Here is a 15,226-nt window from a genome sequence, read left to right on the forward strand (position 1 = left end):
CTCAGGGAGGCTTAATAATAACGTCTCCATGTTTGTAGACATACTGCTGCCATCAATTATCCCATGAAAAACAGCGCCGTATTTCACTTTGCATCAAATCAAACCCTGAGTCAGCACTGGGTAGATGCGTTAAAAAAAAAAAAAACGACTGATACCAGGGATCCTTTCTGCCTAAAGAATCCACCATCCAGCTATTACTGATAGCTTCAAAGAATTTGGCCCTAAAAAGAAAAAAGAGAAAAAGAAAACAAGCTGTCTCTTTAGATGTACAGAATCAGGATCAGCTTTTCTGATGTCAAAACCCAGCTAGAAAGCAAATGTTTAGGCTTCGTCCTCCGAACGTAGTTAGAAAGTCGAATGCCAAATGACCGGATCTGAAGTTCGCCAAACGTCGGATACGATGAGATAACGATCTGACGTTGTCTGAACGTTCACTCATGATGGGAAAAAATCTTCTTCAGTCTAATCTTATTTAATTAGTTTAAATATCTTTACAGCTTTTATGGTGGATAACATTTTGGCCATATTTTTGTGATTTATCACATCTTTAAATGCAGAAATGTCAATTACTTGTGAAGATTTGTACAGAAGATGCCTTCTTTAGCAGCAGGTGACAAGTTTAACACACTACCAGCCTTGTTGGTCAATTTAGCAAGTACATTTTGTGAGCTGATTTTGATCATTTTAACCAAAGTTACAAAGTACTAGTTAGAATTGCATACAGTGATGAACTGAGCTGGTTTAAAAAATATTTACCCTACAAATATGAGGAAGTTCCTTGTTTTGGTAGAAGGTATCTGCCCACAAACCAAATACAAAATACCAAATCTATGTGAATGAAATGAGAGTGTATTTATTAGAATTACATTTTTCTATATAATAATTTAAAAAAAAGACTTGGGTAAAAACAACTTCAGCTGTGACATAAATGTCATTATAAAAGCAACTGAAACTCAAAGCAAGATGGTAACCGTACTAAAAGTTCCTGGCAGAGTTTATTTCTCCGTACACGCCGGTGGATTAACATGACTGCATCACCTACTGCTCTTCATGAGTCACTTCACAGAGCTTCAGCAGAGAGCGCGAAAACAGGAATTTTCCAAACAACTCTTTCAAGCAGAGAAACAGCTGTCAATTTGCCGTCTTGGTGGAGCAACAAAGTGGCGGCGGCGAGCTGGGAGATCCCTCCTGGCTCGCTCCACCTGGATCCATCGCCCTTCACTCACACTTTCAAGGACACATGACAGACAGACTCTGTGGCAGAGTTCGATAATGCCTGAAGTGCCCCCCCACCACCACACACACACACACACACGTACACATGCACACGCACACAGAGCAGCTGCTTGGGTGGTCTCAGGGGGAGTAGATTGTGTGTGTCTGTGTGTTTGGAGCACACAGGTTTTTCTGAAAGAGAAAGAGTGAGGACAGGCCATTTCTGAACTTTTCAGGCCATGACATGCAGTTTGTTAGGAATATTAGGAAGAAGCAGTCGGAAGGTCAATTTCTGTGCTTTCATACCAGGATGTTCCAGGGAACTTGGTTTGAGTGGCCAGCGTCCAGAATCCCCGCGACCCTGCAAGCACAGGTGGTTTTAGACAATGGTTGGATGGTTTACCTGGGTTATTGTTCAACATTTATATTAACGCTACATAATGTAACATTTATTTAAACATTTTTTTTTTACCTTTCTTAAAACTGTCACTTTGTTGTGACAGTATAAGACATGTAATCTGTGAATAAATTGTGGTCATCTGCTTATATCAGAAGCAACTAATCAGTGCCAGGAGGAGGGTCTTTGCGCTGTCAATCACCCGTGTGTACATGCTTCTTACGGTTTCCTTCTTCCGTGCCATGCCACAAGTACAAGTTTTAACTTTTATGCCTGACTTTACTGATTAAAACATGTCAGTTTTATTCAAGTCGTCCTATTTATCAGACCAGTTCCCAAACAAATATCATCTCAGGCTACGTTAAGAGACAAACGGCTTCAGTCCAAATCCACTTACAAAATACAATCACGTTGAGTCGAATAAAGATATTATTACTATAGTGAAGTCAAATTCAGTTGAGAATTTTTTTTTGTATCAAACAATCGCATAAAGTAAATGCTTTTGCCACAATTTCTCATGCTGAGCAGCCATATGGCAAGAGACAACTTCTAACAAGAAGAACCCTCCAGCAGAACCAGGCTCCGTGTGAACAACTATCTGTTGAGACCAGCTGGAGGTAAAGAGGGCAGAAAGGAGGCACTGCCAAACCTGAAGGCAAGGGACCAGGGGTACTTTCCATGAGAATGAAAAACACTTAACAATGTCTACGACTCAGGGTAGTTAGCATGTCATAACTCATCTTTAATTCATATTCATTTCTCTTTTATGTCCTTTTGTTTTTCTCTTTTTTTCTCCCTTTTCGTTCTGCTCTAGTGGCCTTTATTTGAAAGTGAAAGTGAAGCGACAGGAAAGTGGATTATGAGAGAGGGGGAAGACATGCGGCAAAGGTCAACGAGTCAGGAATCGGTGACGGCCACGTTAAGGACTGAGGCCTCCACATGTGGGTTGTGTGCTTTAACCCTGCGCCACCACCCTTTCCATTTTTTGCCTCCTCAGTGGTGTGTCAGTGGGGAATGAAACGGATCTTCACAGTGAACGGTCCGAGCTGGAAACCGAAGCCGTTTCTTTTCTGTTGTGATGCTGGAGGGAATAGCTGCTGCAGAGACAACACACTGAAAAGGAGAGCCAGTAACTGACTGCAGGAAACACAATGAAATTACTTTGATAATACACAGGAAGAGTGTTCATTACACAAGGCCCAAATCGCATTATTCAGCAAATGACCTGCATAGACATTAGATGTTTTTCTATTTTAAAATGACGTTTTTTTAGCACGCTGCTTAATGATATGTAAGATGACAGAAATACTGTATATTCAAACATTTGATATCATGTATGTTTAAACATTATCAATTACTTAGACACACAATTTTAGATAGCTTTTGGAAGCTAAGAAAGTCCACTCTTACTAATGGGACTAATCATAAGAACCGTTCTTCTCCCACAAGAGAAAATAATCACTAGTCCTCAGAAACCAAGCTGTGAAACACCGGACGAGCCCCCACAGGATGTAAAGTTAGGCAGAAAGATTTTTTTTTATAACACAAAGTTGCATCAAGACTCAACCGATGAATAGAGACATTTTATTCAAGCTACAGTGCAAAACTTATAATAAAAAAACGACAACACATACATGGTGAGTGTGTTTGTGTAAAACTGAGCCCTGAGCTCAACACATTCCCTTCCTGAGCTTCCTCACCAGAACAGATGACATTTCATCAACTATTTATGAAAAAAACAAGCCCTGAACGGTGTAATTAGAGGCGAGGTTTAATGTTGGCCTAATCCCGGGGCTTCCTGTTTCACTGCCATCCTCGCAGAGTGTTTCTGCGAGCCAGAGCTGAAGCGTCTGGAGCCAATCGTTCTGCCGATAAACGCCCCGCTACGTGGCGTCCCGTGGAGCACCGTGTCAGTGCCCCGCCTATGAATCAACATTTAATTCCTCCTCATCCCCTTCTCTAAAGTCATTCCTATTCATCTCACTCCGAGACACGCTGAAAGCTGCAGCGCCGTAATGTGCTGACGAGACACCTGCGCCCTCGGCAGCAGACTTTTCCCCCCTCGGTGCTTCGCAGATGAAGGGCCGCTGCCGAGCACATTATTATATTTTCAGGTTATTAATTACTTTCCAATTACTTAAACAAATATGCTACATTGAGTGCCTAATTTCCCCTGCTAAACTGCAGCAGATGGATGTGGCCTGGGTCCTGGGCCGGCCAGCGCGTCGTGCCTCGGCATAAAACACAGAGAGGAGCATCACGCGCCGGTTGCTATGACGAGCCGTAGCACATTAGTTAATACATGAACCTTGCAGAAGGGTTGCGGTATATGTGTGTGTTTTCTGTGTAGCTTTTCAGGGAAGCAGCTGGTGTTACTTGTACAATCCAAAGAGAAAAGTTGGGTTGCTTTTTGTAAGCAGAAGTTACAATTTGGGATGAATACTGCGTAACTCCGTCGCCGTCTTCTTCCTCTGCGTTTTGCTGGCCTAGGAGTATTCAGTTTGAATTAAAGAGGCGCTTGATTTTTATTTCTTGCGCACAGGTACACTCAGCCCTAATGTTTGCATTCGTGCACAATCTGTTTACATCCTCGGCCGACTCTCTCACAAAAATTGGAGCCAAACTGTTCAGTCACATCTAAAACCCTAATGGGAAATCTCTCCCCTAATTAAGATGCATGAATAATTCAAGTGGTGGCACGCTAATTAGTATTCCATCAGTCCTCTGTGGCGATGACGGCCTGTCGGGGCTCATCGCAGCTAGTTACGGCCCGTACGGGCAGGAGTGCGGCTGAGGAGAAGGATTTAGACACCTTGAGAGCTGCTTGACAGAGTATCCCATCATTACTGTAGAGAGCATGACAAGCTTCCTGTTTTCCTCCATCTCTGTAATCAAAAACAACACGGATCCGTCGTCGGTGGCAAATTTGGGGGGAAGGATGTAATTTGGAAGGAAGATGAGCTTTTTCTTCTCATGTATCTGGCTTTAACAAGAGAGGACAATGTTCCATTGATTTACACGAGCATGTGGAGTTTTCTAGTCCAGCCTGAGTGCAAAGTGTTCGTACGCACTTTGTACCGCTTTAAATGCATGATTTAGCAGCGTTACGGCCCAGCAGTTATTACCTCTCTCTCGGAGGGGCTGTTTATTGCTGGTAAAAGCAATAAAGTGACGTTAATATGGAAATTAAGCCTAGAAAAATCACAGAGGTTAGCTTTGCTTTAGCGTGCAATTACATCGTTCATTTAATGAAATAATTCCTTTGCAGTTCACAGCAGAACTATCAGCCACATATGGAGACATAGCAGTTGAACTGCGTAATTACTCTCTGTTGGTGATTTTTCTGCAAGGTTTTCTCGAAGTGCAGGTGCATCTCCACAAACTACTCAAAATTTTAAAAAATTAAGCTAGTTTAATACGCAAAGATTTATTAAAAAACAAACACAACAGACAGTCATGGACTCTATCCACAAGTAGGGTAAGTCTGAAAAGGGCATTGCTAAAGAACCTGGTTGTTTACAGAGTGTGGTATCCAAGCATGTTAAAGGAACAATGAGTGGAAGAAAAAAGGAGCATCATCAACACGGATAACTTTAGCCTTGTTAAGACGGGAAACCAAGCACATTTAATGTCTTAATAACTTCAGAAGGTGTGAGCTTTTCTTGTGTTAGTTCACATATGAACAAGAGATATCTGGACAAAAGAGCAAAAGAACTGGACTGTGGATAAGAGATCCAGAGACCCGTTTCCAGAGTAGAGTAAATATGATCTTTTATTTCAACAGAAGTTGCTTGATGTCCAGTGTGAAGCTTCCATTCAGTGATGATTCAGGATCTTCTGTGTTTTAGTCAGTGCAGGTGTCTACCAGAAAACCTGAAAGCCCTTCATGCTTCCTTCTGTAGATTCCATTTACTAAAAACACTTGGCCACAATGACAAAAGCACCAACATCTGCTTAACCCTTCCAGACTGAAAATAGCATTGGCGATCCAGACAAATTTGCAGTACCGTAATTCCAGCAAACTTGACGCTATCTGAAAAATAATAACGTCTCTGAAAAGAGGGACGTTGCGCTTTCCAGCCAATATCGGGTCATCACCGTAATTTCACTAACGCCGTAGCAGGGAGTGAAGTTAATCTGAGGGGCGCTCTTTTAATAGACGAATTTTAATTATTGTAATGCTAGATATTGAAAGTTCCAGTTGCTATGGATAAATGAGCAACTTTGTTTACTCACCGGACATTTAAAGAAGTGTACATTTAAAATAAGCAAAATTATCCCAGCTATTCCATGTTTTGACAATGCTTTTTCTGTTGCTCTTTTGTGATATTTTAACAAACCAAGGCACTTGGGTTTTATCAGTTGTAATCTTTGGTCATCAAAATAAGTAGAAGACAACATAAAATGTATCACCTTGTGTGATGACTCTATATATGTTTTCTGGTTTTTGAATTAAACTGCTGAAATAACCTAAGTTTTTGACGATGTTATAAGGATTCGCCTGTCCAGCATCGTCTATAATGTAATTACAGGAAAACTGAGCTTAGGTTCTGTCAAGATAGGTGGCTGCCGCAGACTTTCACTCTCCACCATTTTGTCAACACGAGCCACACACGCACACCCCCACACACACGCACACACACACACACACACACACATGCACATGTTAAAAAGAAAGGCTCCTGTGGGGGGGCTCCAGCTTGTGTGAGCGTATGTAGCCCTGGGGAAGCAGGCTGAGGTTTTGTGGCGTCTTTGTGCCGGGGTTAACCTTGGCTCAGGGCTAAACACACAGGGAATGTTCTGAGAGGACCTTCAGCCATCAGCAGCGGCTTTTCATATACTTGCAGCACTCCTGTGGGAGCGCCGCCACAAACACGACTATTGATCCGCTGTCACACTTGCACAGACTCCTCCTTTTACTGTTTCTTTTTTCTCTTACCCCATTTGGTTCTCTCGTTCTGTCTTTTTCCCTGTCTGTCTGTGTGTGTGTGTGCGTGTGTGTGTGTGTGTAGTCAGTCAGCCAGACTAGAAACTACTCTCCAAAGTGGTCACAGATCCCATGATGTGGTATCGGAGGTATCGATTCATTAAAGGTGTAGCGTGTATCCTGGGGACTTCGGCTTTTGCATTGTATTTCCATCTGTTATTGTTTTATTTTACTTCTTCTATTCTATTTATATCTTTGACTCCCCGATGTGATTGTGTTAAAAATATAAACTATGACACTACTAGGAGGGAGCTTTAGATTCCTGAAAAACAGCAAATGTAGACATCACAACAGATGACGAGGCTTTCATCTTTTTTTCCCCTCAAGCAAAGTCAGACTTCCGTTTCTCTCTTTGACTGACATCGAACAAATGATTTATAATGCAAAATGATTCATGTTGTACTAAATTGACACCCAGCAACTTTTTTTCCCACACAAAGATAGCAGTCAAAACATCTATGCATCTTTGGTATGTAGTCAAAAGATTCAAACCAAATGTAACTATGGAGAAGAAAAAGCTGGGAAATTAATGGAAAGTAAACATAGTTTATTTAGTAAGCTATGTCTTTTAATTGCACGTTTTTACTTGTTCAGGTAATCTACTGTAGATTCACTTCAACCTGCTCCAGTGGGATTTCATTAACTGTGATGGCTGACCTAAAATTACTTTCTAATTTCACTGCTGCGCTCAGAAACGATCTCTAGTGACCGACTTTATTCAGAGTTGGGTTCTTCTCTGCTCAGCTGCTCTGCGCTCATCTATGACTCCTGTCAGGTTTACTGTTGCCTGGATAAATCTACAAATCCCCCAAAATCAGTGCCTTGTTAAAAAAAAAAAGTATTCATACCCTCTGAACTTTGCTTGAATTCTGACATGTTACAAAAACCCAATTCAATGGATTTTGGTTATGAACCAACAAAAATCTACAGGCAAACATGATGGTATTTCCCGGTATTTCAGTAGATGGACTGAGCTACTGGAGGAAAAATATTGGCCTAGTCAAACTCCAGGTATAAATTGAAATTCAATTCAATAAAATCATGTCATTGTTTTTCCTTCCACGTCACAATTACAAAATACTTCCCGTTTTGCCATGACATTTCTAAGTCTCTGTGTAACTTTCAACTTAGTCACATTAAAATGACTCCATCACAGAAAGAAAACGTAGAATTTTAAGTGGATCGGAAATAGTTAAAGGTAAGTAGAAGGGAACTCCTCACAGACTAAGTCGAGAATAAAACGGAGAATGAAGACATGAGTCGAATAGATTTGTGAGGTCTGAAAGACGGCGATGAATCATCTCCACATTCTGTGTACGCTGAATAAATAGCAGGCCATTTCCACATCATAAATATCCTCCCCGCCTAATGTGCTTAGCTCCAAGGTGGGCCCAGACTGCGTTACCCTGGGGTGTTTTTTTTATTTTTATTTTTTGAGTAGGGGAGGAGGTGCTGGCTGCAGGGACTGATCTCTTACCTAAAACCTCAGGAGGAGGTTGGGGGAGGAGGGGACGGGTTCGGGGGTGCACAGATCCCTGAAGCAGGTAGCGTATCTGCCGAGGTCCCAGCGGAGCAGATGTGCTCCAGGTGTCACGGTGGACAAAAAGGCGCATAAATCATTTTCGGATTGATGACTCTCCCCTTCATTTGCTCAACTTGGATGAGCACTTTACGTGAGAGGAGCGAGAGAGAGAGAGAGAGGGAGAGAGCGGGAGGCAGTGAAAGACAGGTGGGTGCACACACTCCTGAATGTGTGCAGAATGACTGCAGAAAACTTCCTGCAGGAATCGGCGTGGCATCTTTCGGGACCGACTGTCAGAATTTTAAGCCAAAATAGAATCGGATGCTGCTCGGGGTGTACATTTCCTATCCTTTAATCCCTTTTGAATGGAGGCCTCTTGTGCTAAGCAAGTCTGTGACATTGCACACCAATTTGTCCTGGCATGTGGAGGGTTGTGCTCATTTTTCTGGATGTCAGGCATTGTCCCCTCTGATGAATCCTCTGGCCTGAAGCCTGGGCGGACTGGCTCATACGGTGGATTAGGGCAGGTGATTGATGACTGGAGGTGTAGTCTGCAGCTCTGATTTCCCCCCAAACAGTGGAACTGACAGCGCAGATCACCAGACTTATTATGAAATTGGCCCCAAAGTTGTCCAGTGCAGAACCTCTGGTTTGGTCTTCCTGCCTAGACTACCCAAGCTCAAGGTGCTAACAATAGGGAGGGAAAGTGAGGGGTGGCCCTCTGGCTAAGACTTAGACCCCCTCAAAACAGGTGAAAATACCAGATTTGGAAGATATAAAACATTTACATTCCTGTACTTGCGATTATGTACATACTGTGTCTAAACAACCAAAAATGGACTTGCATCTACACTCTGTAAGTTTTTGCTTGCTTCTTTCTGTCAGTTAGTGTTCATTTCTGACATTCATTGCTTTTTGCGTAGAACAAGGTCAGCTGTAAAAACCCACTGGAAACGCTGGAAGTTTCACTTCAAAATTTCAGGAAAGATGGCACGCTCAAGATCAAAGTTTTCACCACTTTATGATTTCTTTTCCTCATTGTCTTGCCAGATTTTTTGATGTACAGAGGTTAGGGACCACAGCCACCCACAAATAGTTAAAATCGGTAAATACTTGAGACCCCTCTAAAAACACTTAAAACTCCCTATTTTAATAAGTTAATGTGCTTTAGTATGCACTTTTTAGCACTACCGCAGAAGGTAACATCTACAGTCTGTCTTATTCTGCTTTTATGGGTTCAGCCAAAGTTATATTAGATAACTTTGGGTATTTTTCCAAGATTCTTTATTGTTAGGACAATAAGTGTTTGGTACAACATCTCAGCAATCGCAGTACCCAATGCAGGTCAAGTACTACAATTAGAGTGACAAGCCTCTTATACTTGGGGAAATTGTAGTCAGTGATTTTACAGAAGAGCTACGGATTCAACATGTTAGAATGACACACAACTTTTTATGAGCTGTTTGATGCTGTGAGAGCTCTGGTGGAGCCAGCTGCACATCGTCAGAAAGATAAAAAAACAAACCAACATCCTCCTACTACGTCCTGATGTCCAATAACATCCGACTGTTGACTACGTGACATTTGGATTTGATGCCATTTGATTAGGATCAAGTGGAAGTCTTTTGTTCTAGAATGCCTTACATGTGACATCTGTGAACAAAGAATAATGTGTAGTTTTTATTGTATGAACTGCTGGACTGAATGTTATTCATCATGAGCTATACTAATGGCAGTCATTAGGGCGAAACAAGAAGTGTTTTGGGAAATCTTAAGCTGTCAGTCGAAAGAAGTGCACTACTGTATCATGTCTCCTTCCTATGCAGGTTATTGGATCTGTTTTCAAAACAACTGATATTTTAAAAGCATCCAGTGAAAACAGGTTTTAGCGTAGTCCAGTCACACAGACATCAAATACTAGCAAGCTGGCTGTTTTGCTCATTCAAAGACCGTTAAGGCAGATTAAAGGTATACCTGGAGTCCCATTTAAAAATGACTCCCTCTTGTGCAAGTGGGGGAGAATGGCGATGCTTAACTTGAAGCCCCGCCCCCAGCTCACTGGATGATTGCTCACCTTGGAAAACCCAAGCAGATGGTGCGTCTTCCCCTCAATTAGCACCTTGTCCAAAATGCCCAATTTGCCATTCTTTCCCTCAGTATGGGTGTGAAATTTTAAACCCTCCAAACTGCATCATTGTTCTTCACTCCCGGGCACCACACTGCTGAGGCAGCACTATGCCACGGATCACCACGGTAACTCAGGACTGCAGATTTTAGAGAATATTAAGAAGGAGAGGTTGCCAAACTCAGCGAGCGACGGCGAGCTGACAACAGAGTCAGGAGCGTCCTGCCGCGACTCTCACATGAGTCATCACGTTTTCCTCTGCCACACTATCTCTGAGCCAGTCTGGACCGTCTGTCTGTTCCAGTGAAACATCCCTCGTTTCCCCTCAAGTCTTCCCTCAGCTCAAGCTTCAGTCTATCACTCTGTCCCCTGGCGTCTTACCGTGTGCACAAAGTTGCACTTGGCAATTACCGGTTACCCACCGAGGAGCTGGACTACACCTTTGGGTTAGTTTGAAGAGAAGTGATTGGCTGCGTCTACTCTTGCTGAGAGATGGCGGGTTTTTTTGGGCATCTGTTTCTGCGGAGGTAGCAGATGATGGGAAAGTGGGGGAAATTCGGCTCCTTCACCTGAACAATTGTCTTTATTCTCAAGAGATCACAAAAGTCATGGCACAGCTGCTCCGAGTAATTAGGATCCCGTAGCTAGTAATTAGCATTAACAATGAAGTGGATGGGTGTACGTGCTGCTACGGCAACAGTTTAACTTTATCCAAAAACTACATTTTTTTTATAGACTGAAAGTTTTCCCTTCAATCGTCTAAGAGTGCGTTTCTTTTTTTGATAGCACAGTGTGGAGACCGAAGGTTAAAAAAAGCTTTATTGTTTAGTTATTCATAATGTCATCTGAGTATTTACTCGATTAAACACTTCAACATGTCCATATCTGCTGGGGTTATTTCATATCAGCCTGTTCTCTATGGCTGATGTGTCTCAAAGAAAACAACCAGCCGCTGTATAAACAGTCCTGTGTTTTGATGGCGTCTAACCAATGTGTCCATGTAGGTGCCTGTTTACAAAACTTAAGCTGCGTGAAATTAATGTTTCCATGTTTATAAATGTTTCTGCAAGTTAACCTCTAACATGGGGGATAACTAATTTAATAATTTCCCCCCAAAGCAGCTTGTTAGTTAAGCTAACAGTGAAAATGGGGCTTGTAGCACACAGCTAAATGTAAAATGATTCATAACTTGGAAGGATTTAGGTTGAAAGTAACCTTTTCATGGTACATCTCTTCAGAACTAGGTGGGATATTAACATTTTGGAGAGATTCAGCTGCAGTCCCGATTTGAATCCAGCAGATAATCCTACGGGGTGAAGGAGGAGTTCCAACCTCAAAAACTTGAGTTCCTCACCAAAGACAAGTACCAGTGGTAATCATAAAAACAGCTGGTTAACAATTACAAGAAAGGTTTGACTGCTGCAAGGTCAAAATATATATTTCTTTGCCATTTATTATCACTAACTGTATTGCCATAAAGCTTTGCCCCATAGACCAGTAAGTTCCCAACATATTTGTAAGTCTGGGGTCTTGAGGTTAACCTAAGTTAACCTAAGTACCTAAAACGGCAATGAGAGAGCATATGCATTTTAATTTGTTATCAAAGATATATTAAAAAAACATATTTATAATAAATAAAAGCCTTGGCCATTGATTGCCCTTAGTGTTGTCATTTTATAATTTTTAGCTGACTGTTTTATTTTGTGGGTCAGAAGTTTTAAAGTTTTGGGAAACCCTGCCATAGACCATATGTGAGATGTTAAAAATTCTTATGCAAAAACAAAAAAAGTGTTTCTTGTTTTTTTGTGTTTTTTTCCTTGTAGCCCACATGAACTGAAGAGGAACTGCAGTTTAATGGTTTAAAAGAGTTATATTCTTACACTTTCAATGATCAGATTGACTTTGTTTTCACAGTTCATGAGAGATTTTGTGGATTTGTGGAACCAAATTTGATTGAGTCATAATCTACAGATGAATGAAAATTTAAAAACAGGAGCAAGAGACACCAGACAAATTCCCCTTCAAAGCTGGTACGGACACATTACTGCGACAGACTTCCTGGTGTCCCACAATCTGAGCCCAATTAAATATTCTATTACATTATTCTCCGATTTCTGCCCCCCCATCAGCCTTGGGGACCCTGGGGCCTTGCTAGCAAAGTCAGTTGAGGAAATGTTTCCTCTGCATCTGTCTGTGGTAACGGTGAGGACATATTGGAAATCAAAGCAGGAACAGGAGGAGAGTGCAGAGAGCAGGTCCCCTTGGCTCTGGAAAGGCTCCTCTTTGGCCAGGAATTACCAGTCCATGTAAGCAAGGAGTGAGGAGAGGTCAATTGCTGCTGTGCAGGGACATGGCTTCCTTACACGTATGTTTCAAATACATAGGTGAACTTAATGCATACAGAAACACAAATATCAACCAGGTCGTGTTTCTGTGTTTTTACAAGTATGAGATCTGTTTCCAATTCCTGAATTTGGAAAAGGAGGTAGAGGAAGTCATGCAGGATAGAATCTGTATTCGTATTAAACCTTCAGATGGGTCAGGACCGGCAGATCCCGGCAGCCTCCTGCTGACTGACAGCATGAAAAAAACCCAAAAAAACAAATCTTTTGCAAAAGATGAAGATATGAACAAAAACAGAACCAAAATGAAAAGTTAGGAAATACTAAATATTCCTCAAAGTAGTAAACCTTGGATCTGATGCTAAATTCTAAAAAATATATATATACAGTATATATATACATATATATAAAGTTTGTGGTGCATCCTTTGACCTGCTAATAAACATGACAGCTAGCTGCCTCTCTGTGCCTGAGTGGACTCTGCTAACTTTTCAATGAAAAGCTCATCTGTGACTGATGGTCTCATCTACTAAAGGTTGATTTTACCGTCATGCCTGACTGTGGTTAGCAAACAGAGCTGCCCATCATACAGCTGATAGACTTCCTCTGCCCTCCTAACAACTGAGCAGAATAAAATCTGACTGGATGAAATTGGTTGCTTTAAAAATAAAAAAACATCAAGTAGTTTGTTTCATTGGGTTTAGATCTTTGTAAAATAACTAAATAAATACATTTGATCCATATTTGAGTGAGAGTCTTGTAAGCTTTGATATTATTTTGTGAATGCCAAAAAATTAACTCTAGCAAAGAGTGTCGTCACATCCCCCATCGATTGCCTTTAATTTCTGATCACTAAAGTAGGTATAACACTATTATATGTTTTCTACCCGCCTATTATTAATGGTAAGAATCAACATGGTAAAGTCTTTAGCAACACTAAAAATAACTGTTGTTCTTATAATAAAACTAAGGAGGTTATGTTGTTCATTTTTGTTCTCAAAATTGAAGAAGATAATCTCAAACTGTGAAGTTGTTGTTATGGTCATCCTTGTTGCCCACTGGCATCTCATGACCCCCTGACCTACAGCAACCACTTTATGAATAATGCTTCCACGGTCTCACCTGGAAAACAGCAACTATCTGCAGACAAACAAACAACAAAGAGGTAGCTTGAAGAATATGCATTACAAAAAACTATTGAAAAGTAATCTGTGTGAATCTTGTAGGTTTTTACTCCCCATGCAACATGAACTAAAACCAAGGCCCTAACTCCAGTCAGCGCCTCCTGGCTGCCCAGCAGGAGACTCGGGTTGATCTCGGTGTGGTGTGACAGGACAGCAGGAGCCCCTAGGTGGGGGGTCACAGGCACAACAAAGGTTCACAAAAGAATGGGACACTGTGAGAGCAAGTGTGTGTATGTGTATTTGTGACATGGTGTAAGACTAGTGTGTGGTTATTAGTGCGGGATCTCACATGTAGCTGCTGCGTCGCTGTAACAGCGGCCTGAAGATCGAGCCAAGGGCACAAGAGTCAGCCACTCCACGAGCAAGTCTCTTCTCCATCGGCTAAAGGTGCACCTTTGTGTGTGTGTGTGTGTGTGTGTGTGTGTGTGTGTGTGTGTGTGTGTGTGTGTGTTTGTGAGCGATGTGGTAGTTACACCACATCGCTCTGCCTCTGTATCTGTGTGTACGTGACTCACCTATGACCAGCTCTTCTTGCTCGGAGGCAGCTCTTTGTCTTTGCGCTGACAGGGTGAAGATGATCGAACGCTCTGCTCCTCTAGCTTTACGCCGCTGAGACTCCGAGCTTTTACACAGAGAGCCGGAGCTTCTCTCTGTTCCCACATATCATCACTTATGATTATTTTAAAAGGCCTTGCGTGGAAATGGAACACAAAAAGAAGCTAAGCTAACGCGCTGCCGTCCTTCGGTCTTCAACCGAACACGCACAGTTCCTCATAAGCCGATTTAAAATGGATACCCCAACTCTAAACTTTACACACACAGACAGGTCTGGTATAAAGATTTGGAGAAAATTAAAGGCAGAATTAGGTTATAAAAACAATATCCTGAGTAATGGAGAAAAAAGTAAACCTACTAATAAGGACCTGTCTGTCCGTCTCTGCTGACACTTCACCACCTGACTTGTGGTGGCACCCTGACCTCCGATGGAGGACAGCTGTGGCTATAATCCAATAGCTTGTAAGTCGCTTAATCAAAGCAATGCTTTTACAACAATACAAACAATGCTAATATCTTGTAATATCTAACTTGCATCATTTTTGTTGTTTCGTTTAACTCCACACATTTGCTGATTTATGACACCCAACAGTGAAAACGTATATTTTAGATTGCTAAATTTCAAACCTAAGTCTAATTTAAAGTTATGTGGCCAGACTCTTAAGAATATTGTTCAGAGAAGATGTGGCTGAGCTTGAGCTAAGAAAAAACGTGTCAACCTTTGGTGGATTCACCCCAAAAAGCTGTGATTCCAACCAAAAGTGATTATGCAAAGCACTGACTAGATGTCTAATGATACAATGTTTGTAAATTTATCTTCCTTCCAAGTTACAATTTTATGCTGATTTGTATTAATATATCACATAAAATTGTTCTTCTTCTTTCATCCTGTGGGATGG

At 41.6% G+C, this 15,226-nt stretch overlaps 1 protein-coding gene across 1 annotated transcript in view; it reads right to left on the reverse strand.

Annotated features, from left to right (window-relative positions):
• Nucleotides 1–1,521: 1,521 nt before the first annotated feature.
• The window catches only part of LOC103465047 (monocarboxylate transporter 2-like), a 50,853-nt gene continuing 37,148 nt past the window's right edge, over nt 1,522–15,226 (reverse strand). Inside the window, exon 6 of the transcript XR_533744.1 lies at nt 1,522–1,576. The gene's annotated coding sequence lies outside the window, so the exon portion shown is untranslated. The remainder of the gene's footprint in view (nt 1,577–15,226) is intronic.

Source organism: Poecilia reticulata, linkage group LG5 (assembly GCF_000633615.1).
Source record: "Poecilia reticulata strain Guanapo linkage group LG5, Guppy_female_1.0+MT, whole genome shotgun sequence".
Classification (NCBI taxonomy): domain Eukaryota; kingdom Metazoa; phylum Chordata; class Actinopteri; order Cyprinodontiformes; family Poeciliidae; genus Poecilia; species Poecilia reticulata.